General features: G+C 37.0%; 1 protein-coding gene across 2 annotated transcripts in view; it reads left to right on the plus strand.

The window, feature by feature from the left end:
- ARHGAP24 (Rho GTPase activating protein 24) overlaps positions 1 to 27,828 on the plus strand; it is a 201,314-nt gene that overhangs the window by 36,978 nt on the left and 136,508 nt on the right. The window contains exon 1 of one of the 2 annotated variants that reach the window (XM_007465708.1): positions 10,489 to 10,654. The exons of the other annotated variant lie outside the window; for it this stretch is intronic. The gene's annotated coding sequence lies outside the window, so the exon portion shown is untranslated. Of the gene's footprint in view, positions 1 to 10,488; positions 10,655 to 27,828 lie in introns of those variants that run through there. 2 annotated transcript variants of the gene reach the window in all.

Consider the following 27,828-nt stretch of genomic DNA (forward strand, 5'->3'; position numbering starts at 1 on the left):
CCTCGGTGAACCCAATATTCACATAGGAGGCGAGCACAGGAGCAAACAGGGAAGCTGTTTGGATTTCTCCGTAAACTGCCTTGCTTTGACCACAGGGAGCAATGGATCTATAACAATAGGGAAAAATGACCTAACTACCTGAGTAGAAATCATGAGACAAAACTTTGTGGTAAAGTAGAAATAACAACCAAATGAAGAATCCCATTGTTTTCTACGCCAGAGTCAAATGCTCAATATCTGTGTGACTTTGAGCAAAAAGATTTTTTAGCTGAGGGTGTCAGTGTCCTCAGTTGTAAAATTCCTATAGTCTTTTTCATATCTATGATTGATGGTCTAATTCTTTAAAGTGAAAGGGACCTAAATAGTTAAACAAATTTTGCTTGATAGGTGTCCATTATATCCTTAAGTGAAAAGGAGGTGGATTCAAATTATAAGGCATCATAAAATGTAAGTCTTAAAATTTATTGAATCATCTATTTGATAAATCATAGGTAAAAAGTGGCAGTTTTCCCACATAATTCACTTTATTAGGATTAGGAGTTTCATATACTATTGTATGATTAAAACCAAGTGTAAATAGTACAGTGAAGATAATCCTTTTAATGTAAAGACTTCTCTGAGGTATTTAATACAGAATCATGGCTCTGTACCCCAGATCCTGGTTCTGGGTTGAGATCTGTCCCAGCTGGCCAATTACCTTGTTCTAATTAAATTCTTAGCATGATCTGAGTCTGTTATTCCCTTGGCTTGCTTTTAATTAATCTTGGCTATTAAAATCCAAGTGCCTATTCCTCCTTGAATCAGGTCTAAGAACATGTTGAATTATTGACCACTTACTGAATGATATTGATATTATGATAGAGTGGTATTGATTTCCTAAACTGCATTTTCCTTATCTGTAAAATGAACATGATTACACTCATTAAGTCCTTGCTCCATAATTAGTTTCTTTTTTCTCAGAAACACGATGAAGGAGGCAAAGCATAAACTTCTGGTGTCACATGGGCTCTTCATTCTCTTGTCATTTTAGCCTAATTTAGGGCTATGTAAATCAGGAAAGAAACATTCAAGACCACAGCAGGGGGTGATTAGTTTTGTCATCAAAAGGGCCTCAATTAGGTGTCAGCAGATCCCTCCCTCCTTCTAATATTACTGACCATAACATTTGAAACTTTAGTGAGAAAGCGAAACCTAGTTTTAGGTAATATAACTTTTCATTAGAGAGAAATAGGACTCCCCTTTTAGCTTTCTTGCCCTACAGTGGGTCCTCTTCCTCCTCAGTGAAATCTTTCTTCTGGTTGTTTTCTTCTCTCCAGCCAGTTAAAAACATTTATTGATCCCCTGTTGAGGCAGAGATGTTTATTACCTCTACTCTTGCCTGTGCCCACTTGTTCATCCTAGTCTTCTCCTCTCTCTCAAGATGTCACAGTAGCCCTCTTCACGGCAGATTGTATGCCACTATAGAGATTTTTTGTTGTTGTTTTAGTGGGAAATGTCATGGGACTTGTGGAGGGAAGTAGTTATCAGAAGAAATATTTTGACAACCACTATTTAGTCAGTTTGAAAAGCTGAACGGAAAGGCTTATGAATTCAGGTTATCTGCACCATTCCTTTATCTTTTGCTTTATGAATAATTATTGGTACGAGCCGATGGTAATAGGCCTTTATATTGTGTTATTATTTATACTTGTCTAGCAGAAAAAGCCATGGAGCTCATTTGAAAATCAACAAAAATCAACACCAAATTCATAAAATTAAGTACAGATTATCATCTAATGACAACTCCTTAGATTCTCAGTTTATATGTCATCTCAACATCCAATATCTGATTGGAATGTCATTTGACAGGTAAGGAAATTGAGACCTGGGGAGGGAAAGTGAGGTATCCAAGTTGTCCATCAACAAGTGGCAAAGTACCCCTGCCTCCCATTCTAGTTTTCCTTGAACCGGACAAGGATACCTCTCCATTTGCTGCTGATTCTTGGTGCTGCTAAGATTTTTCTTATTCCTCTAGTTTCTCTTGTCAAAATTTTCAATGGTGGAGAAAAGAAAAGTGAATAAGAAAAATATATTAGTGCAAAATTATGCCAGTGTTAATTATTCTGCATATGCAGATTTTATATCCTTCTGGTATGTTTTATTGTAGACTTATAGAATGAAAAGCCAGCCTCAAGTTTAAGTATAGTTCCTTAAAAGTGCTCTGTTGACATAGCTAAATAAGCTCAATTTAAGAAAGCAAGTTTACATATGACTGACAAATTTGTTTTCACTGTTATAATGTACTCTTTTTTTCTAGATTAAATAATGTGGAAATTATGTTAACATATTGAATGAGTATCAAAATACCAACTTTTTTTTTAAAGAAACATGAGTAGTTTATTTTTATTTATTTAGGCTGTGTTGGGCCTTCGTTGCTGCGTGTGGGCTTTCTCTAGTTGCGGCGAGCAGGGGCTACTCTTCATTGCGGTGCGCAGGCTTCTCACTGCGGTGGCTTCTCCTGTTGTGGAGCACAAGCTCTAGGCACCCGGGCTTCAGTAGTTTTGGCACACGGGCTTAGTTGCTCCACAGCACGTGGGATCTTCCCGGACCAGGGATCGAACCCATGTACCCTGCGTTGGCAGGAGGATTCTTAACCACTGTGCCACCAGCGATGTCCCCAAAATACCAATTTTAAAGTAACTTAAAATGATAAAATGTAAAATGTGAATAAATTTAAACATGCCTCTTACAGTGAATAAGTGATTTATGAACTGCAACATGGAAACAATGGATGTTCTCTTCCATCATTTATTTTAATGATTTTTTTTTCATGTTACACAAGGTGCTTTGAAACCTTCAAAGAATCCACGCATGGAATTTATCAAATAAAAATTACATTGGGGTCTTTGGGTGACATAGATGTATGGTAAACAGAATGTGTAAGAAGTCACTTAGAACTTATTATGTATAAATGAAACTTAAGAGATCAACACCAACTTATATCTAATGTTTTATTGGGGTAAATGTTTGTCCTTATTCTAGGGATAAAAATAAACATGGTTACAAAATTTGCACAAACAACTTGAACCAAAAGAACACAGAAAATTGATATATGGATTAAAGTATCCAAAATAACTTATAACAAATACTTGTAAATGCGTTTATTCACTCACCTTCTGTCCCAAAAAAGAAGTGCTTTAAAACTAATATACACTAGTTTTTTGCCACCAAAAAAAACTCCCAATCAGAGTAGACTTTTTGATGTAGTGATCCTTTTTTCTACAAATTTGTTCTAAGACTGAAAAAACAAATCTACAGAAAAACAAAAATATTCCTAGTAATAGAGTAGTATAATTTACTAAAAAAATCCCTGAAAACCAAGTTTGTGCCCCCAAATAGAGTAATATACAAAAAAGTTAGATCATACCATTAAAAAGAATATTATTCAAACATTGAAATTAAAAAATGCAATAATGATTTTATTTATATATTTTACAATTTAAAAAGTGTTTTTCTTTGTTTTTACAGTATCTCATTTGGTGATTCTTGATATAAGGAAAATGCATGTAAAATATTCAAAGTGAAATAATAAATTAAAAAATTATGTATAAACTATGACAATAACCACATAAAGCTCTACAGATGGATAAAGATTGGAATACATATATACCTGTGTACATGTATGTAGATAGATAATAGATAGATAGATGGATAGATGCACACATACAGTATATAGTTGAGGGGGCTGTAGATATCATTTTCTTTAATATTAAGATATTTAATTTAAACAAAAACTTGTCCTAAATTTTAAACAGAAGACAAGATGTGATTATTCCTCTTCAATAGATTAAACTAAAGAATATTGTCTTTTTTCATGATAGAATAGAATCCATAAAACATATCTTTCACTATAATTTCCATATGAATGCATAAATTATGAGTTTTTCAATATTTTAATCAACCAAGATGAAATTTAGTCCATGATATTAGTTCATGCCATAAATATATAATTTAAGTGTATTCAAACTTTACTCAGCTTCCAAAAATAACCCTGGAATTATAACAGTAGCCTGAGTAAAGAGTAGGAATAATGCAAACACATACATTTGTTTACTGACAATCCAATCAAAGATATAAATAAGTAAAAGAATTTACTGTTTTCCTTAAAGTCTATTGGAGATTGTTGTTCTGAAAATATCACACTTTTATGTTTTTGAGCCTCTAGCTCAGTAATATCTGAAGAGCTTAGTGTGCTACCAATTTTATTTGTGTGGACTTTTTGTTTAAAGTGCAAAACCAATCCCCTTGAAATATAGCCCTGCTCAGCTGAACCTGTTTCTCCTCATGAGCATGTTAGAAATTTTTATTTCAATTTAAACAGGAAAACATATGGCTATGACTTAACCGCTGAAAAGGAAAATCCTCAATGTCCGTGAATTTGGTCTTGCTATTTCTCCAGTTCCTCAAATGTTACTTCAGCAAACAAATAAAACATTAGCAGGTGAATGAATCTTAGCCTGAGCCCAAATATTCCTGACTGGCCTCAAAACCTTTGTTCTCAACACTGCTGTTCCCAAGTTGAGGACCCGAGTCTGCCATTTAATTAACAGACTTATGTTTGTTTGTTTTCTTGTAAACCTGAGTTATCTACCAGCTGGTTCCTAGTTAGATCAGAAAGATATACAGAACACAAACAAAAGTGCAAGTAAGGCCCAAGTAACTTCTGCAATGCAGTCTCTTCCCTAGGCATCCTGCTTACCCCCAAAGAAATTTGTATTGCCCTTACAGTAGAGATCTCTGTAAATATGCCCTAAAGCAAGATCATTTTTTAGAAGACAGTAGATTTTCTTGATTGTATATACTATTAGTTCATCATTCCCCTTTTAGGAATAAGTAGTGACTCCAAAACTATGATCATGTATTCATGAGTGTATATCATGGTACTTAGATTTGTACCATGTCCATTCTCTCAGTATGTACACCCAGATACACATCTGGCATTTTCCCTATCTCCCTTTTTTCTATTCTAAAAACCGGTGAAACCAACAACTCTATATTTTCCATATATTATAGTAGTGCAGCATCTACTTTTTTTATCTGTACCCATGAAGATTTTTAATGCAGGTGGTGAGAGAAATGGTAACTACAGCTCTAAAGACTGAATGTTTCCACTTGCAGGGGCTATAAGCATGGGTGAGTTAGTTTTGAAATGTATTTTTCAAAAATGATTCCCAAACATTGTGAACTAGAGTTACTGGTTTCTTTTTTTTTCTTTTTTCCTTCTTCCTTTCTTTCTTTTTACTACATGGTAGTAATGGCCATTGCAGAATATTTAGAAAATAGAAAAAAGATCAAAAATAAAATTTTTATGATACCGAGAGATAAAAGCTATTAAATAGTAATGCATATTTTTCAGATTTTCTATAATATTAAATATTTATTACAAATTCAGATAACTTTGCACACACTATTTTCTAATATGCTTTACTCTATAAATGCATCATAAAATAATATCTTAAAAATTCTAACCTAGTGTTCTGAATCAGTCATTATTGTACCATGGCATATTAATGTTTCTTAATTTACTTAAGATACATTAAAAGGCATTGACACTGATGTTTTGAAGGTTTTACCGTCAAGGACCCACTGGTGGGAAACACAAGCGCCTATGTTCCAGAGGGTCCCAGGCTTCCAAGAGGAGCCCTTACTGAAGGACTCTGGTGGAACAGCAGCTGAAGCTGTAATCACCAGCCCAGGCTGCCAGGTGGCTGAAAGCTCTTCCTCAGAATACCTGATTGTAATGTCATGTCACACTGTAAGGGGGTGACAATTATACTGCAAGAATGTATTTTTTACAAAAATTCCAAATACCTCCAATGATCCTGATGGTACATTTTAAAGTGACTTTAAGTGCCCAGAAATTCTTTTCCCTGTGTTCACAAAAGGATAATCTTCAGAATTTTTCCCTCTTTATTCATACTCCTGGTTTTTTTTTTCCTAAATCCACTTGAATGTATTTAAGAAAGCTTTCAGTAAAGTCAGGACAGTGGATTTTCACATCATAGAGTAGAAAAGGCATTAATAACAGCATCTTTTTGCCTCCAGGGAAAAAAATTGCCATTCAGTACAAAACAAAATTATGTTTAAAAATACAGTAAATTTTTACTGCTCAGGAAGTGTTCGATTTCATGTGTTTGACTGTATAAAGATTAAGAGACTTGACATACATATCTTTCAGCATCCACACAAAATGATTGAAATGCTAAAAGCTTACACATTTCAGATTACTTTACATTTTTCCCTAAATGACCTTCAATATTTTAACAGTATTTGCTCTCCGTGGCTAATAGTTATTACCATGTGGAGTTCTTTCTAAGGCCTAAGAAAAAGAAGTAAATCGAAGGGAGCAGCAGGGAAAAATGTGTTAGAAAAATATTTTTTTCTCATTATATTAAAAACTAGAAACGACTCCATCCTACATATCTGTGAGCCCAGTTCCACCCTAAATGGAAAGATTCTAAGGTTTTCAAGCCAGACCCATATCTGTGTAAAGTTAAACACTGCCACTAGGACACATCAGGAAGATATCGTCACTGGGCAGCGGAGCAAGAACCAAATAGAAAACCAGACCATCTTATTTCCTTTCTTCACCCATTGCAAATATTGGTCCATGCTTCGAAATGCTTTCCTCATACATTTAAATTTTAATACAAATTTCTTTTCAATACATGATTTGAAATCAGGATCTCAAAATGAAGTTTCTGAGACAAAGAAAGGGAGGATGCAATATGTTCTTCTGTTTTTCTGCTGTGGCATTACACTCAGGCAAACACTAGCTGAAGTGTTTGAAAAACAAAATGCTTTAATGGGACAGTATAACAATTGGAAGAAAGTGCCCAAAACTATGTTTTCTTTATCATTATTTTTGACTTGAAAGATAATTGAAAGCTTTGTCAGTAGATTTTTGTTTCGTTGAAAGATCACTATAATAGTTTCTAAATTTAAAAAAATAATAGTAATTCTGTCTGTGATTGTGTTTTCATCCTTTCTTCATAAATAAAATGGGTTTGGGAATGAGAAAAAACAGCTATTCACATCTGTCATCATAGGCTTCCCAATAGAGTAACTTTTTTTTTTAACTTGCTCTTTAGTTAAATATGATGCCACAGAACAAAGGCATTGTAGTGAGGGTCAAAATGCATATTCTAAGCAAAGGTAGCAATGAAATGAATGCTCAGTAGCTGAAGGCCCCTTACCTTCTTTTTTGTGGGTTGATTGGCTGTTTAGGATGATATTAGTGCTTTTGTTTTTTATTCGGAATTTAACTTGAGAAATTGTGATTAAAGTTCCAGCTTTTTTCTTTTTCTCTGCTATTTATTTTGACTTATTACTAATTTAGTCAGTGGCCCAGTTATAGTTCTCTCTCTAATGAAAATATCTGAAACAAAGTGATTCTAGCTGCAAGACTTTGAAATTTGTAGTTTTCTTTTTAAGGCTAAATTTGGGGAGGATGAGAAGGCTGGTTTTATGAAGTGCTTTTGGATGGTGCACTTTGCAGATGGGAGTGCTAAAAGCAGAGTCAAGGTATAATCAGCCAGAGGCATTCTCAGAGAAGATTGTAAAAATATGGAAAAGGGAGATTGAAGGCAGGAACAATTACCCTACATGAAGGATTTGGTATGAATTGCCCTGCTAGCTTGCAGATACAATTTCAAGGTTTCTCATTTAGCAGGCAATGCCACTTAAAAAGGGGAGAACAGAAACATATACCATGTGGGGCTGCAGTTTAAACTCTGCTTCTAGCTTTCCAACAAAACTCGTAGAAAGGACCTGGCATTTTATTAACATCCTCAGACTCAGGGAACTGAAAATTATGACTCCATTACAGTACTCCAAACTGTAGTTGAAAAAAATGGCTTTTCTGCATTTAATAGTAAGAGATTGCCTTGCTTCCTTGTGGGCATTCATAAGGATCTGTTAATTTAAGCAAATTAAAATGATACAGATGAAGCGGTTTGCAGGGCAGAAATTGAGACACAGATGTAGAGAACAAACATATGGACACCAAGTGGGGAGAGTGGTGGGGTCGGGGTGGGTCGGATCAATTGGGGGATTGGGATTGACATATATACACTACTATGTATAAAATAGATAACTAGTAAGAACCTGCTGTATAAAAAATAAATAAAATTCAAAAAATAAAATAAAATAAAGTGGTATTCTACTATACAGAAAGACCTCTAAATTCACATCTTCAGCTTAAAGACAGGCAAGACACAATTAAGAAAAAGGAATTATAGGCACATATTAACAAAAATTGTATTTTTTCTCTGTATCTTACAATGACTTCATTTTTTAAAAAATCAAAACTTGTTTTTCTAAACATTTCTCTGCTCTTTATAAAAGTTGACTTACCTAGCAGGTACTCTCAAGGTTTTGTGGTAATTTGCATTCTTTCCTTCCCTACCCCTGCTATTTAAAAAACAAACTTTCTTTTCTTCTTCTGAGAAAGTTATAAATCACAGATTTCCTCCAAATACAGGACCCTAGGCCATGCAGACCTTGATTTTAATTCCAGCTCCACCACTCAGCAGTAACAGTGTGCAGGCAAATTATTCTCATTGATAAATGGGAATAACAACAACTACCTCATGTCATTACTATGAGGATTAACTGAGATAACATTCATGAAGCTCCCAGCCCTGTGTGTCTCACAAGACAGGTGTTCATATACTTAGTTCCTTTCCTGTTCCCCATTGGTGTCCTTCCTTACACTGCCTCAACCCAATCTCTAAACAATGCATACATAATGGTAGGAACATTAGCATGAATGCCTTAATGCATTTGTTACTGAGTTAACTCAGCAGTGAACTTGGCATTCCATCCCCAACCTTTCCCCTTCATTAATCCCCTTGGGCAACCCCTCCAACACAGGAGTACACCCAGGACACCAGGAACCGTGAAACCAGCCAGGCACGTGAGCATCTTCTACCACGCTTTCAGCTGGTCTTGTTCTGCCTCAAAGACCAGACAGAGCTCATGTTTTTCACAATTAACTGACTCACACCATGTGGTCGCTACCATCAAGATCTGCCACCAGGAGGACAGCAGTTCAATAAAATCTTGAACTCTATTTATAGCCCACTTGAAACACTCTCCCATGAAACCTGAGGAGTCCTCTTTGAGAGCACAGAAAGTAATTCACTAGTCCCAGCACCAAACTAGGGCAATCAAAGGGCGGAAAATGCAGTAAGTACATTTTTTCCCCAGCCCTCTATAGTTTACAAAGCATCTGCTCCTACACATTGTCCCATTTCATCCTCATTCTGACCCAGGAGGGAGCCCCAAAGCAGATGTTGGCAACAAATCCCCATTTTATAGATTACAAAACTGATGCCTAGGAGGTTAGATAAGTTGCTCATTTTACATGGTTGGAGAAGGAGAGGAAAGGAAGTGGCTAAAGAGTAAGAATAATTTCCTGTTAATGCAATCAATCTAAACTTCAGGGCATAATTGTTTACCTGTAAGAAAAAAATACACAACAAAGAGAAATAATGTTTCATAATGTTCTGGTAAGCTTAAACACTGTTTCTTCTCCACTTCTGATAGGAAAACCCAAGTATGAGAAATAAAAACCTAGAGAGACTTTACAGGGAGACATGTATAAACATGTTTGTATCTGTCTAGAACATCTACATGCAGAATGATTATATTTTAGACAAGAAACGCCTTCTTGAAACCTCTCCAAATTAAAATATACATCAGTCAAGACTAATCTTGAAAAAGATGGTAGGAATTTTTATGAGAAATCTTAATTGATTTTGCCAGTCATCTCTGAAATAAATACATCTTTACTGTCTTTTTAATATGGGGGAGGGTTGCATAATTGAAGTATGTGCCCAAAAAGCAAGACTTCATTAATATGAATTAGTTTATGGACCAGAAATGATTTTGTTCTTAAAAGAATTATTTGATTTTGGCAAATACTTTAATTTTCTAAGAGCTTTCTCTAAGCGGTGTTACCTGGAAAGGGTTTTCAGAAACTTTGGCTTGAAAAGAATGCCTGAGCAATTAGAATAGCCACACTGAAGTCTGTTTGTGCGTGTGTGTATGTCTGTGTGTGTGTGTGTGTGTGTGTGTGTGTGTGTGTGTGAGAGAGAGAGAGAGAGAGAGAGAGAGAAAGAAAGAAAAAGAGAGAGAGAGAGACATTATTGCTTCAAGAGGGCCTCTGCGTTACCAGGTTGGCTCCGAGCCATTTGAGGATTCTCAGATTTACTGCTTCTCCGACTATTGCTGCAGCTCTGATTTATAGATTTCAGAATCTTGTGAAAGGCAAGGTGTCTGAAGTTTAGAGTCTTTCCTTGATGGCCCCTCCTCTTCCCCATTCACTCCTTCTGCCGCTGTTCACCTTGTAGTGACCTTGCAGGACTCAGCATTTTTACCTGAGCTCAGTAGCCGGGAGCCCACTAGTGCTGGGACGAGGGCAGCAGTTTCCATTCCTGGGTGATGGAGTCATGGGAGAAACCGCAGCGAACCAACAGAGAGTAGGACCTAAGCGGGCGAGCCAGGCTGGACTGTGCTTTAAGCGGCTCAGGACAGAGCAGCTGCTCGCTCTCCCAGCCTGCAAGTGCAGCCTGCATTTGTCACTGACCACTGAAGTGTGTGTTTGTGCAAGGTGAGAGCTGGGTGCTTTTTTGTTAATTTGGAGACAAATCGCCAGGTATTGCTGTTGATTGTTTTTGATAATTTGGGGGTGTTTATATCACCACAAATTCAGGACCTAGACTGTGTGTGGTTTTATTTATACCCTTGTTTTTTGTCATGATCCATTATTCAGCGCTGCACGGTGTCCAAATTATGGCAACAGATTGGATGTACTGCTTGCTGTTGTTACACTGAAATGTGATCAGTTTGGTGCAATTTTCTTGGATTCTTTCATTGACTGCTGCTGCCAAATGATGGAGCTGTTCATATAAAGGATTCCAGTGCTGATTTGAAAGCATGTGAAAACAGCTTCAGATATAAATCTGAATTGCTATTTTTTGGAGTACTTGCTGTGGTATATTCTTTGCTTCACTCATGTTTTAGTGGTTGAAACTTTGGAGAAAGCAGAGTGCCTTAGGGCCTAATCTAGTGCTAAAAGTAACATGGGAGTTTTCCGTGTTTTTGCTTGTCAAAATGAAAACTTATGCTTGGCCAGTGGGGTGTGTGTGTGTGTGGTGTGTGTGTGTGTGTGTGTGTGTGTTTAAAAAAAAAAAACTGAGGACCAAAAGAAAAGCAAATAATACTTTGCTATGTTTTGATGTACTTATCATTAATTTAATCAGCTCCTAAAGCTTTTGTTACCAGCATATTTGAGTTCTGGAACTTCGCATTTTGTGTACACAAGGACAATACAACTACCGTGTGCACTTGTGAAGTCATGTGGGGACATGGAGTATGTGCTTACTCGGAATAAAACAGGAATCCAAAATGTGTTCTTGGGTAAGCTGACAGGCCTTAATACTGCACCAGTTTTGTATGTTAGCTACTTAATGAATCTATTCAAAATATAAAGGGGATACAGTGTATTATTTTATCTAAATAAATACACTAGAGATTTGTATTCATGAAACACATGCTCTAAAAAAGGAAAACACATGGGAATTTCATACTGTAAAAATAGGATGAGCAAAATTTTGAAAAGCTGTCAAATTTTACAGGGAGGGGAAAAACAATACATTAAAATGAGGAATAATCAGAATGGAATATGAAAAGTACTTCAACTTCTCAAATTTTTAAGTCTAATGAAAGAACAATAGAATATTTAAGGAAATTCAGAGTCTGCAGAAATGAAGCCAAGAGCAAAAATTCTTAATAAAACATGTTTTCAATCTGTGGAGTGTACTTATTTGTCTTGAGTTCTGTTCCCAGACTGATAAATTAGAATTTTTTTTAAATATAAATTTTAAAATTTTATTTAAAATTGGTCTTCATTTGGGTAGACTTTGAAAACAAATAAAGTAACATAAGATGCATTAAAATGCAATGAACATTAAAATTATTCAAACACTTAACAAGTAACATACGATATGAAAACTATTTGTCCCACTTTTGAATTATGTCAGTTTAGAAAGAGTCTAATCCTCTAAAGTAGAATGTCAACTGTTGCTACATATGCTTGGGCTGCTAAAGTCTTTGGGTACACTCTTCATGGTTTCTTGCTTCCAGACCATGTTACAGCACTGTGGAACGGTGAGCAGAAAACACTTGATTCTAACATTGTCATGCTTTCTATGTGAGATTAGAATAGAAATTGTTTCATTTGCCAAATATGGAACTTGAGGTGTACAAAGAATTCATGATTGGTTGGCCTTTCCCTATAGGAACCTGTACTACCTTGGCTTTTCTGCTGCCTTGATCTAAAATTTGGCTGCTTCTTTAAAAGGGTGTAACATGACTTTATCACCAGGACTGAAAAGAGGTGGTGGAGGGCCTCTTATCAGTGTTTTATAAACACAAGAGTATCCCTGTCTCTATGATGAGTGCAGTCCAATGTGTTCAAATGTGGTGTGTCCATCTGTACCCATGGTCACCTTCCATGCAAAAAGACTAGAAACTTTGATGAACCACAATCAGTGTAACAGCCAAGAAAAGTCTTGAATAGTGCCCTCATTTATTCTTTAGATAACTAGCTTACTGTGGCATACAAAGAGGTTTAAAAGGGTTTAGAGATTATAGGTACTGACCTCAAAGCACAGGCCAGTATGTGCAAACACATTTACTTCTATGCAATTAAGGGCTCCTAGTTAAAGGAAATGATTAGGCTTTATTTCTATATTTGATAAGTTTCTCTTATTTTTTAAAAAGCTTAAGTTTCTTAAGCACATTGTGTTCTTGCTCCCTCTCTTCTTTCAGCTTTATACTTTACTCTAGACTTTAAACTTGCTAAATCCTTAATTTACTGAACCTGCTTTCTTTTGACCTATACTCAATCTCTTCTTCTTGGGTAAGAAAGCAATTATGATTTATCTCCTGGGGCTAGGGGAAGACCCAGCTCCCCTGAGATCAAGAGATCACTGCCTACTCTGTGAGCAGGAAATGGGGTGTGATTAGTGGGAAAGAATGGATTGATAAACAGCTACCAGGAAGGCAATGACTGTGTCTATCTTGCTGAGCGTTTCTGCTATTCATGTTCTCTTATCCATCTAGTCTGTTACTAGGCTTGGAAACCTTTATCAAGAAATGTTTGCACATAGCAACATAGTTACACTTTCACAAAGACTTTTGGTAAATTGAGATTAAATATGATTTGTAGTGTATGGATTTGGCTTAAAGTGGTATCCGCAGTTTTTAATGTCTTTTTACCTTAGCATTAAGGGAATTGAGTTCTGTTTTGCCTAATGACTCCTCCTGAAGTAATGCAGATTCAGGTGAAATACTGAATATTCACACAACTTTTTTGTTTTGTTTTGTTTTTGTTTTGCGGTATGCGGGCCTCTCACTGCTGTGGCCTCTCCCGTTGCGGAGCACAGGCTCCCGACGCGCAGGCTCAGCGGCCATGGCTCATGGGCCCAGCCGCTCCACGGCATGTGGGATCCTCCCAGACCGGGGCACGAACCCGCGTCCCCTGAATCGGCAGGCGGACTCTCAACCACTGCGCCACCAGGGAAGCCCCAACACAACTTTTAACTATTACTTCCAGATTCCCTAAAGTAGGCCTGGATGTTTTGTGGACAAGAAACATGGAAGGCAGTTTGCATGATATGAGTGCTTTTTTCTGGTAGATGTCCCTCTGAGGCTACAGAGTGTCCAGACAATTTCTGGGCTCCTTAGTGGACCGCTGGGCTGTAAGAATTTGGCAGCTGGAGTAAGAGCAGGTGGCAGCAGGCACTTCTTCTCTGGAGACAGAGATAAAAATCATTTTCTACAAGTCTACGCAAGAGGCCGGCCTCATTTGTCTTGAATCCAATGTGTCTTCTAAGGAAACAGGACTGGTAGAGTCTGGTTGCTAGAAGTTGCGCCCAGATTGTGACAGACCTCCAAGGAAGTGCATCTCCATATTCTACATATTTTTACAAGCAATACAAGTTCTGTTTTTTAAACTTTTAAATTATTTTTACTAGGGCAGGCTTCAAACCTGATCCCACTGTCAATCCAGTTCCCTCTAACAACCATCCTCTACCACACAAAACAAATAATTTTCAAGAAATACTAATAGCCAATTAAACTCTTTACATTTTAATAGCCAAACAATTTTCATCAATGTATAATTCGAGTAATCACTTCAAGAGAATGTAATTACAACTTCCAAATATTTCTAATGACCAAGAAGCCATCAACAGAAAATTATGGCAAAGTTTCCTGTTACAGGCATATTGGATCTTAAGGGAATGTTCAAGAATTTAATCCAACATAACAAAATCAATAAAAATAGACTTCTATGTGCTCTTTTCTGATAGAATATTTTCAAGATCAGCCTGGTTTTGAATATTTTTATGATAAAGTATAAAACACACTGGAGGCTTTCCCTTCTCTCACTCCTGTCCTCTTATAGCATGGGGTTTCACTTGATTGATAACTCTTATCAGAACACATCAATGTGTTGAAAGGAATTATTTTGTAGCTACAAAGAAGTATCTCCTTTTCTTTATAAGTTAAGAACTCTGCTTTAAAATGTAGGTTTTATTATTATTTAGGTATAGTGGGAACAACAGATCAGGAGATGATTGCCATTGAAAAGATAGTTTGCTACTCAGTTTCAAAAGGAGGGACACATCATGCCTTGAAGGACCACATAGAGAAGCACCTGGGTTGGTCAGGAGGCAGAGAGAGAAAGGGGGGAACATGGGCAAGAGGCTTTATTGTGGTTTCCTTGGGAAAGAACAGGCAAAGTAGGGTACGTAAGTTTTGGACTTGCTAGTTCGAATAATTTCAGCAGGCTCTGGGGCATAGAGACTGACTCTAGTTGTCTGGGTACCTGGCCCTGAGGTGTTTAGGGCAGATGGATAGTGACCAGGATGTGAGAGCCTTGTGAGGATCTGCTTGGGGTTTGGGCTCAGAATTGGTTTATTTGCATAAGAAAGGCATTCTCACGGTTAGTCTTTCCTATCTGTAGGAATTGGCTGGCCCTGGAAGGGGCAGTCTCTTCAGGGTCAGCAAAGCCCCGATGCCAAAGCATTAGAAATACAGAAAATTAAAAGGCATGACTAATACAAACTAACACACCCAAACAGGAATAGACAGATTACTTAGTATCATTTTGCCAAATTTGGTGTTCACATGGTTAGTCCACTATGAACAACAATCTCTTGACATGAAATGTACCTCTCCATCAATTCTGGGACCTCTGCCAGCAAACTCCAGAAAGGTTTTGTTCCATTTGTTTTTGATTTTTAAATTCAATACTTTAAAACAGCAAAAGGGTTGAAAATAACTGAATCCTTTCTACCAAATAACTAGGTGTATTTTACTTGTCCTACACAGCTACATATTATTTGATTTAAAGTCTAACAATAAATGTGTCCACATTAGGGTTCTGATAGAATCCTTAATTAGGCTAGAATTATTAAAGAAATTTTAACTTTGTACATTCACCATCCACCTTTGGTTGGAATCATCTTCTGACACACAAAAGTTAATAAATAATTGTTAAATGAATAAATAAATGATTAAGTCACCTGAGCTCATTGGCAGAATTTTCTTCAGTTTCTCTAAGAGCCTTTTACACTGTTTTCAATATGATTTTCAGAATAAGGAAATTCAGAAGAGTAAAATATGTTGATTATTTTGCTCAAACAAAAGCTAAATCTCCTGTCACTTAAAAATAGCCATAACCAGACATGCCCTTATAAGCAAACATAAAATGTGGCAAGGAGCATATATAAATTGAGTAACAGTTCAGTTTCAGCTGAACTGGCAAAACTGGCCTTCATAATGTCCTACTCCTTGAGTCAGCAGAAATGCACAGAGGGATCAAAGAACATTTAGCAGATGAATAGGATAATTAATTTATCAAATTAGAAGAGATCAACATGTGCTAAAAATAACCTGTAATCAAGGAAAGCGGCACCTTAGAAATGTGGCATCTTTCCCTTGTAATATTTCTCCTTTTCATTTTTAAACATTAAGGAAAGGAGAAATCATGCATATGGTGTTTCAGTTGAAATGGAATTTTCTTACTGTCCATGTTTAGTTTCCCCATTCCAGTTACTGGAATTTCCCACAGGAATTTATTGTGTAATAAATGTGGGACATCAAAATAGTGGGGGGAAGGATGATTGAGTGGACAACAGGTATTGGTACATTTAGATAGCCATTTGGGGAAAAAAAGGTTTATCCTCTCCACCAAAATAAATTCTAGAGGAGTCAAAGATTTAGATGTAAAATATAAAGCTACATGCATGCTAGAAGAAAGCTTTGGTGTACTGACTTGAACAGAGGAGATGCTTCATCCACCGTGTCACTAAGCAGCCACAAACAGGGGTAGAAATGGCGTCCTGCTGCTTGAGAGGTGCCTAGGTTTTGTGGTAATCGCTGCAGTTATAGCAGAAGGGAGGTGTCAAAAGTGATCCTTCCTCTGCACCATCTGCCCCATCGTTCTCTATGCTTTTCAGGCACCAAAGCTTCTGAGATGAAGGAAAGCAAAGAAGGTATAAGTGTAAATCACTAATTTCTTTTTTAATTCTAAAGCTGATGCTTTATATTTTATCCTGGGGCCAGACAAGTATCGGGGAAAGATTATAGACTGATTTCTTGCTCTTAACTCTCTTGATTCCCAAATCTGAAACGTGATTGAGCTTTCAAAGCGGCCTCACTGTCTCTGGTATCTGCAGGTTTCAGATCTCTGACTTCCATTGGTGTGACAAGGGAATGAGACACTCTCAGCTGTGCCCTGGCCCTTCTGAGTTGTTGTCAGACTAGACTGAACCAATTCCAAAAGCTGTCAAGGGATGTGTGCTTGGTGGGAAACAGGAGAGCTTCAGTTGGAAAGCTTTTCCTTTAGGGTCTGTGGGTTCTTTCTTCTTTGTCACTTTCTTTTCCTCTAGTTAATTTCTTTTTTTAAATAATTAATTAATTTATTTATTTTTGGCTGTGTTGGGTCTTCATTTCTGTGCGAGGGCTTTCTCTAGTTGCGGCAAGCAGGGGCCACTCTTCATGGCAGTGCGCTGGCCTCTCACTATCGCGGCCTCTCTTGTTGCGGAGTACAGTCTCCAGACGCGCAGGCTCAGTAGTTGTGGCTCACGGGCCCAGTTGATCCGCGGCATGTGGGATCTTCCCAGACCAGGGCTTGAACCCGTGTCCCCTGCATTGGCAGGCAGATTCTCAACCACTGAGCCACCAGGGAAGCCCCTAGTTAATTTCTTTATCCTGAATTCCTCCCCTCCCATCACCTCCCATACTGCTGCACGCCATCCTCTGACCTGGATGAAAGAAACACTTATGTCATTCACGCTAGATTTCTCAGACTGGCAGGCTGTTTGGAGCAATGTGCAGTGTTCCTAGCAACAGATTAAGGCACATTCACAGCACTTTAAAAGCCTGCAGGCATTGAAAAATAACAGAGGACTACCTAGTTATATTTGGAACTTCTACTTTGTGGATTTGTATTAGCTAAGAAACCCAGGAAAGTTTTTAAACTTTTTTTTGGTTTATTTTCAATGGAAACTTGGAAGGTATAACCAGGTTTCTAAAACAGTCGTGATGAATTTAATCATGGCACTGAGAATGAAGGCCAACTGTGTCTATGGTAAGATTTAAAAGTAGGGCATATAAAGTTCACTGGCAGTCACAGGAAGGTGATTTTAATTATCAGGAATATTTTATATTCATTAAGAACTCAGGCACTAGGGTCAGCTAGACCTGTTTTAAAATCCATGAACAAGTTGTTTGTGCGAAAGTTATTTAACCTTCAGTATGTAAATCTCTAATATTAGCATAAATCACAAATATTAAAGTTAAAATGATAAAATATGTATGTGAACTTGTTTTTAGTATAAGGAATAATCAAAAAGCTAATCAACATAGATGTGTAGGGAGGTAGTTTAGCAGATAGAATTGTCACAATTTTGTGGAGGAGTGAGTTTTTTCTAGATCTGGCAAAAGCTCAAAGTTGGGAAAAGTTATCAGGGAGAAGAAGGAAGAAAATAATGAGAAAGGAAAGAAGGTAAATCTGACTATCCCAGAAGAGAGGTCTGATCATCATTGTATGTACCCTCCTTCCATGAGGCTTAACACCATATCGTATAGCAGGTGCTTATTTATGTTTGAAGAATGAATAAAGAAAAGGAAGGAATGAGACCATAACCAGAATGGTGGAGGGAACTGGATGGTTGTACAAAAGAATCTCCAGGATGTCCTATCTGAAGTACGCTGTGTTAGATTCATCTACAATGATAAAAAAATAAAACAACAAATTAAGAAGAACAGATATGTTAATTACATGGTATGTTCTTTATCACAGTCCATAAAGTGGAGGGGGTGAGAAACAACCAGCGATCTTTCAACACACAAAGGGAATGACACACCTGTTAAATCAGAGAGAGAGAGAGAGAGAGAGACATATGAAGTCAGCATGGTTTCTGGTAGAAGTCAAGAGGTGAACGCAGAGCCTAAACTGGAAAGACTATTAATCTTAAAGTAATGTCAAAATGGGAGGAGGCCCTCAACATAGAGGAGCTGTTGGCATTTGGTGAGAGGCAAAGATTTATCATCTCTTGCTTTGCTTTATTTAGTTTCCCAACGCCTTGCCCATTAAATGCCAATAACTCCATTCATTTATTGTGAAAACTCAGACACTCCTACACTTTTCCAAACATCCCTCCAGGGAGTGGTACCACCCCCATGGAGAGTACAAAAAATAGGATGAACTATATTCAGAAGTGTAAAGGCTAAGTATCATAATGAAGAGCTTCACACCCTTGACTTTCATGGATCTTGGAAGCTTGTGTTTTACGCTCTTAAAATGAAAGCAAAGATCTTGAGTAATTTGTCATTTTGCTGAGGAATGTTTGGAGTGAGACTGATTTGTATGGACCCATCATTTAGCTAGTTTACTTCATTCTTTTCTACATCTTCTAAAAATCTATGTGGGTTGTTTTTTCTACTTGTATTCATTGGAAACTTAATAACTCTCATAGTGTGATTTAAAAACAAAAACAGAACAGCTTTGTTTCATTGTAGAAAAGTGGCTTCAAAAAGAAAAGCTATTTGTAGGGCTTCTAATGAAGCACAAAGGATGTGAAGAGGTAGAAATAAATGGGAATTCATAGACAAAAGCAGTTTTGAATAAATTATGAAATTCAAATTTGGCAGTACTGATGACCTATGTCAAAATGAGTCCACCAAATGTGCTATAAAGCAACAGCAACAACAACAAAAAAGTGATTTGTGAAATTGTTTTAATGCCTTTATAATTTATTTTAGGTCTATGTTTATAGGATTATTAAGGGGCCACTCCAAGTTTTCATTTTCTGAAGGAAATTATATGCTATAGAAACATTTGGGAATATAGAGATTCGCAAAAATCTGGACATATGTCCTTTGAGTGTTAAGCGTCAAGTTTGTTGATTCCTAAGGGGAACTAACAACAGAACAACAACTGACAGCTAAATCTACAGTAGATTTAACTTGTTTCATGATTAACACCTGCAATGACTGTAGGACCAATCCAAGCTTTTGTCTTAGGCAAACCTGAGAAACATGACCTACCCCTTTGTGTTACCTTATCTGTGTGTGGAATGTCACCCTCACATTCTTCACATTGTACTAAGTTTAGTGGTGCACTGAAATGTTCCGTATATGTCAGAGAGGAGAAGAAAGAAGAGGTGTCAGGGAAGAGTTGTTAATACTATATCTGTATTTCTTTTCTAAGGCTGCTGTAACAAAATTCGACAAACTGGATGGCTTAAACCACAGAAACGTACTGCCTCACAATTCTGGAGGCCAGAAGTCTAAAATCAAGGTGTTGGCAGGTCTATGCTCCCTTTGAAGGCCTGGGAACAGATTTGTTCCAGGCCTCTTTCCTTAACTTGTACATAGCCATTTTCTCCCTGTGTCTTTACATCATCTTCCTTCTGTGAATGTTTGTCTCTGTGTCCAAATTTCCCCTTTTTATAAGGATTACGAGTCATATTAGATTATGGCCTACCCTATTGACTTTAACTTAACTATGTCTGTAAAGACCCTTTCTATTTCCAAATAAGTTTACATTGTGAGGTACGGGGGGTTAGAACTTCATCATATCTTTCAGCAGGGGGACACAATTCAACCCATAACGTTGGATCAAGAAAGGTGATGATAAGGAAAATTCAGAGTACAGGACTGGCTGTCTTATTACCTTCACACCATTCAAAGTGTGGTCAACAGGGCTTCCCTGGTGGCGCAGTGGTTGAGAGTCTGCCTGCCGATGCAGGGGACACAGGTTCGTGCCCCAGTCCGGGAAGATGCCACATGCCGCGGAGCGGCGAGGCCCGTGAGCCATGGCCGCTGAGCCTGCGCGTCCGGAGCCTGTGCTCCGCAATGGGAGAGGCCACAACAGTGAGAGGCCCGCGTACCGCAAAAACAAAAAACAAACAAAGTGTGGTCAGTGGATCAGCAGCATCAGTTTCACCTCAGAGCTGGTTAGGAATGCAGGTCATCCAGCCCTGTCCTAGGCCTATGGAATCAGAATCTGCATATTTACCTAGATCCCCAGATGTTTCATTTATACATTAAGGTTTGAGAAGAGCTATTCTAGCTCACAGAATAAAAGCCCCATTCTTAAATGCCAAGAAGGAGAATAAAAACGAACAGTGTTTATACGCAGAGGCCTCATTAATATGTGCACTTAGCAAGTATAGGCCATTATTCCAGCACAGCTATGGCACAGTTATCTATAAAGGGAATATTGATCTCCGGAAATAATTTTAGGAGTTAAGTTTCAATTATCGTTAATTTCCTTTACTGTAGATTATCCCTTGGGAGTGAACTCAGAAGACCATCATATATAGAGAACACTCAAATTATTTCTCCTACACTTACTTTGCTTGTGTAAATTGCTTCTTTTCTGCTAACCTGGTCTACAATTTAAGTTGACTCAGCTAGCTGAGTCATAGAACTTAATCCTGAAATAAGGTCCATTGAGGAAAAATAATGTCCCCTAGTATAGGGGAAAAGGCATTTGAGTTTATAACACCGACTTCTAAGTGATTAAAAGAATGTGAGCTCTTGTTCGCTTACTTCTGCTTTTCTGTCCCGTAGTCTTTGTGCTCCCCTAAAAATGTAATTCACCCAGAAGTTGTGTCTATGTTACATGAAGACAAATAGAAACATAAAACTTGAAAATTAAAGAGGTATAATTAAACTTGTCCTGGAGTCAACTTAGGCAAATGCTTATAACAGCAGGGGAACAAATACACCTTCCTGAGATGAACTCTGAGGGCACGGTTCTCATGGAGTTGGGGACTTTAAGTGAAATATGATTGTCCGCAGGATTAAAATATGCTCAGGAGGAATCTGCTCCCCTAAAATCCAGGATGTCAGCAAGTATGCAACATGAACCATATTCTGATTTCATTGAAACTGCCATGCTGGGGATAATATTGCTGGTAAATTTCTCTATATGGGGATGAACATTTTTAACTGGAAATTAGACAACTCTTGATAACATCTGTACCATCTTCTCTTGAGATTTATATTTGGCTTAGGTCCCTAGATAAGTGTTAGTATTTTGAATCTGTTAGCTTTATCTATATATTAAGTAGTAAAACCATACTTCGAGAATGTGCTAGTGGCATCATTTAATTGTCTTGATCATCTTTTCTGTTAGCATTCTTTATTGGATTTGAAAAATGTCAAGAAAGAATGGTGAACATGTATTGCTATTATGTGCCAGCCACTTTCCTAAGTGCTTTACATAAACACTTGTAATTCTTACAACGATGTCATAAATTACAGATGAGAAAATTGTGCAGATGAGGAAAACTGTGCAGATAAGGAAATTGAGGCAGAAAGAGGTTAAGTAAGTGACCATGTCAATTAGTGTCAGAGTCAGAATTCCAGATCTGATGCCAGATCCCACGTGCATAACCACTGTGGATACTGCCCCTTAAGAGAGACAAGTAATTATTCTGAATATCTCATTAATGGGCCAAAATAACTACTTTAAAATGTGTTTTAAAATTATCTTTTATTGCACAGGCAATTATTACTGCAGACGTGCCTTCTCTTTGGGTGGGGGGATTGTGTCCTTCCTCAAGTGATCTATTTTAGGCACATTTCCTTTCAGCTATACACCAAATAAAATGCTTTTCATACCCTCCCTCCATCACTAATTCCACACCCCCTCCATTTACCTGCTGTCTCCGCGTACCTGTTGTCTTCTTTGTTCACAGGAGGATGCACCTTGGATGTTTCTGCTTTTCCTTTCCTTGCTTCTGCCTCTGGCTGAACTGAGTTCCTCACTTTTATTTATTGCTGTTGTTCTGGTCTATATGCAGTTCTAATAAAAAGCGTAGGTCAGTTGCCACAACATGGGCATTGTCCATGGCATTCTCATGGACAACTAATTACCTTAGATGACATCTAATAAATGTTTGATGCATGCTTAATTCCAGAGGGAAGGGGAAACACAACAATAGCAATGAACTAAAAATGGTAGCTATTCCCATTGCTCTGGGAAATCATAATGAAACAGGATAGACTCAGTAGAAATAATTGCACAGATTGTCTTTAAATATGAAAAACAGCAATTTATAAACGTATTATTTGACATAGTCCTTGCTTCCAAGTACCTTTCTCAAAGAGGAAAGTGTCTATATTGATTAGAGGTTGGATATCAGAGGATAGAGACTTTCTAGTGGTCCATACCTTTTATCAATATTATTTACTCAAATTTGAATCCCTGATAACAGTGTTTATGTTCACATAGAACTTCTTTATCACTGTAGGTAAAACATTAAACCTGCATTTGCCTGATTATAATTCCAACATTTTTGAGAATAAAATAATTTCACTCTGTTGACCAAGTAGATGCAAAATAAATGCTAATTTTAACTGGAGTTAACTTAGAAGGTATAAAGTACCCTTCTTAAGAAACTCAGTGACCTGTATCTGGCTGGAGAAAACAGAACAAAACAAAAACCAAAAACCACATAACAGAATAAACTTAAGTAAACTTTGATATAAAAAAGAAAACTAGGGCCAAGTTCAGAATTACTTAAGGGAGATGAGAATCATTTTTTCCTGAATTGTATTTTAAGTCTTGCCTTTAAGCAGTGAGCTTGTGTAATTGAAAGCCATGAAGAAAAGATAAGTTTCAGAGTGGACAATGAGCCCAGCAGTTATGCAAGGTGTGATGAACAGAATGGCCCCATGTACAAAGCATTGCAATTGGCCTGTCCTGCTCCGCAGGTGCCATGACTCATCCTATATTATATATCATATGATTTGTTTCTCATTCATAACTGTTGTGTATACAAGGGTTTGAACCCCTGTTGAATAAACAAGGGTTTATTTACCAAAGTTCCATTTTAGACTTACTGTTACTAGTTTTCAAATGTAATCTAGAATGATTGTTCAGTAGAATATCTTCATTCAGTAGAGCATATTCTTGTATGTTCAGTAGAGTCTGTCTATTAAAAATTTACAGTGTTTCTTGATGAAAACATTCTCCTGACACTGTGGCTGTAGAAGTAAGAATAGTCTCTTAACAATCCATTTGAATGTCTACATATTTGCACATGTTTAGCAGATAATTTGTGGTCAAAGACCAGAGAAAAGAGGAAACTTCTCCCACAAGTGATGTTTCTAGTAATTGAAAAAAAGAGAAACAAAGTACACTGTAGTCTCCTGAAACTCATAAATCCTTACTCTTGAAATGGGTTAGGTTGAGTCTCTATTAATACAGCTTCTAGGAGAGAAGGCGTACCCTTTACGCTTTTTTCTTTTTCTTTTTCTTTTTTTTTAAACAGTGTGAAAAGAGTCACTGAACATCAAATAGGATGGAGCTATATAACTTGGCACAATTCTTTTTTTTTTTTTTAACATCTTTATTGGAGTATAATTGGTTTACAATGGTGTGTTAGTTTCTGCTTTATAACAAAGTGAATCAGTTATACATATACATATGTTCCCATATCTCTTCCCTCTTGCATCTCCCTCCCTCCTACCCTCCCTATCCCACCCCTCTAGGTGGTCACAAAGCACTGAGCTGATCTCCCTGTGCTATGCGGCTGCTTCCCACTAGCTATCTATTTTACGTTTGGTAGTGTATATATGTCCATGCCACTCTCTTGCTTTGTCACAGCTTACCCTTCCCCCTCCCCATATCCTCAAGTCCATTCTCCAGTAGTTCTGTGTCTTTATTCCCATCTTACCCCTAGGTTCTTCATGACCTTTTTTTTTTCTTAGATTCCATGTATATGTGTTAGCATACGGTATTTGTTTTTCTCTTTCTGACTTACTTCACTCTGTATGACAGACTCTAGGTCCATCCACCTCACTACAAATATCTCAATTTCATTTCTTTTTATGGCTGAGTAATATTCCATTGTATATATGTGCCACATCTTCTTTATCCATTCATCCGATGATGGACACTTAAGTTGCAGCTCTTTGTTTGTATGGGCCACACTGATACTTTTCCTCAGTCTCTTTTTATTCTTATATTTTGTTTACTTATTGGGCAGAGTTTTAGGTCAAATTGTCAGGCAAGAAAGCTTTCATTCATTATTCTATTCTAATTCAAGTTTATATCTCAAGGCTAGTGATTGAAAGTCGTCATATGAAATGTGTGAAGAGGCACTTTCTTTTCAACTTATAAAATGTTACTAAAATGATTTTCAAATGTGACAGGAAAAAGGGATCTTGCAATTCCCTTCTTTTTCCTAGTGAATTCAGTCATTCTAGCACATGTCTTTTTAGTTCATGTTGCTTCATATTCTTGAGAGAAAATGTATTGCAAAACTGTGTATTTAGTTTCATGTCAGCTTTAAGACAACTAATATTTGGTTAATATGAATGGGAAACAATTTTAAATATTCAAAAACTATTATTTTAAGCTCTGTTGAAATAAGTACACATGTGTAAATTTGGTTAAAATTTGTAGATTTCAAAATGCATGCTTGTGTGCTTTTCAGTACAAATTTTGACATATCCAAATTATGTTAGTTACTAAAATAGGAAGTATGGGTAGATTTTTAAACTCTGAACTCAACTACTGATGCATCCTATTTTAAACAAATATACTGCATTAAGAAGTTTCCTATTTCTCCTAGATGGGTATAAAAGTAGAGGATGTTATTTTTATCTTTAACAATCATTTCATATAATTTCACATTTTTCAAGACAAGTTTTTCAAGGAGAAATTAGTGATGGAAGACTTCTCTCTTTAGATTCTTTGAACACCAATAATTTGGGGCTTGTGCGTCATTGAGATGATAAAAATAATTACACTAGACTTTTATTTACCCAAATACAACCCCATGAAGTGGTCATAGTATCACTTCCTTCTCACAGCAAAGGAAACAACTGAGTGTTAGAGGGATTGAATTACTTCCCCACCTATCCAATAGCAGAGGCTGGGTCCAAACTCAATTGGCCTTGAGACCAAAAGAGGCCAGGAGCTCTTAAGTTCTTGCTTAATCAACCCTCCTCAATTCAATTTTATAGCCTGCCAAGGAGCATCCTGCTGGTGCCTAGGCCTGTTTAACACTGCTGAATGAAATATGTTCTCTGAATGTGTTTTATACATAGGTGTGCTAGGGTGAGGCCAGAGGAAGAAATTCTCAACACCATTTTAACCAATGTTGGCTTTATGTATATTACCATACAATATAAAATCTGCTGTATGTATACTGGACTTTTGTATCCAGTTTCATTTGAAGAAAAAAATTCTAATAAAAAGAAACAAAAATGAACAAATAAAACTATTGCTATAGTAAAATAAAATTAATGATGATAACAGTAGTAAAATGTAATACCTGTATGGGGCTTATATAAGCCAGAAACTATTCCAGGTAATTCTTATTGTTACCCAATAAGATAAGTTCTATTATTCTCACTTCATAGATGAGGAAACTAAAGAGGTTAAATAATGACTTCTCCAAGGTCTTAGCTTGTAAAGAGTGCATTTGGAATCAGAACTCAGGCAGTCTGGCTCCCAAATCTGGGCTCTTAAACACTATGCTATGCAGCCTCTGGATTGTAAATAATAATAATAACATATATTCTCACTGTGTACCAGGCACTATTCTAAGCATTTACACCAAACCTGTTTATGTGGCCCTTTCCCCATGGGTAAAAGAGACCAGAGAGAGCAGGAATATGTCTCTGAAACTACTGAATATTTTAGGTATAATAAAAAATGTGTTACCTGTTGAACGTATGTCCCATAGCTACTGTACTTGAGTGATTAAGAGGAGATGCATATGTACTCCTCAAGAGGAATTTCAGAGTTTCTCTTTTGCAATAAATGCATAATTAACATCATTCAGGTATTCTGTGATGTGTTCTGTCCCCCAACCCTGACCCCACAGCTGAGTGCAGTGGAAAATAGATGGGAGTTTAAGGCCTGTGTTCACTCTATGTGTGCTTCAAGCTCTCTTTAATTTCTATGAGTTTAGAGCGTAGGCTCTGGAGTCAGAACCTCTCGTTTCAAATCCTGACTCTGTCCCTGTTACCCACATGACACTCGGCAAGTTACTTAACCTGTTTTCCTCACTGGCTGCATCTACAGATGGGAAGGATTAACATTAGATACATCAGAGGGCTATGGTAAACAATGTAAAACATTTTTGTTGTGGTTATTACAAGACAATGAAGAAGTCCTCCTGGTCTTTGAAATGTACAAAACATAATGAAACTGCCACTTTACCTCATTGGGTCCCATAAAATGAGAAGCAATAAAGAAAAACAAGTCAATTATTCCACAGTCATGAATTCAACCCATGAGGAGAACTGGCAAGGCACGTTACATACACATCAGCTGTGGCAAAAATAAGTCAACATTGTTTGTAAAAGGCCTGTGATGTCTGGATTACCAGCTGTCTGGAAAAAGGAGAACATAGCTTCCTTTTTTGTTTAATGTGGTCTGCCAGCCACCTGGCATTAGGGGAAGAGGAAGGGAGCTCATGTTGATTGAGCGAGTGTCTGTGCCAAGTGTATTGTGTAACTTGTCTCATTTGGTCCTCCCAGCTCGTTGGTAGGGTGGTATCAATACCCCTGATGTACACATGGAAGACAGACTTAGGGAGGTCAAAAAACCCAGCCAAAAACCCACAGGTAGTAAATGGGATTCTGACACCAAATTTAGTCAGGTCATGCCACTGACTGCTTTATTTATTTATTTTTTTAATTGAGGAAGAGTTGTTTTACAATGTTGTGTTAGTTTCTGGTGTACAGAAAAGTGATTGTTATACACATATACTCTTTTTCATGTTATTTCCATTATGGTTTATTACAAGTTATTGAATATAGTTCCCTGTGCTAAACAGTAGGACCTTGTTGTTTATCTGTTTTATATGTAGTAGTTTGTATCTGCTAATCCCAATGTGCTAATTTATCCCTTCCCCCTTCTTTCCCCTTTGGTAACCGTAAATTTGTTTTCTGTGGCCATTGACTGCTCTTGATAATGCTAAATATACTCATTGTTGACCAATTGGAGTTAGCAGTAAAAATAAAAAATTTCACATTAAGAAATACCACATTTCACATTAAGATATTTCAAAATTGTATAATCAACAAATATTTATTTATAAACGACCTCTAGTTTTTTCCTCATCCATAATTGACTCAAAAGCTTCTGGTGTCTTTCATTTCCCTTTTTGTTCTCGTCCTTTATAATTTTTCATATTTCTTCCTTATTACTAAGGTAAACATGGAAAATTGTGA

Source organism: Lipotes vexillifer, unplaced genomic scaffold, assembly GCF_000442215.2.
Source record: "Lipotes vexillifer unplaced genomic scaffold, Lipotes_vexillifer_v1.1 scaffold301, whole genome shotgun sequence".
NCBI lineage: Eukaryota > Metazoa > Chordata > Mammalia > Artiodactyla > Lipotidae > Lipotes > Lipotes vexillifer.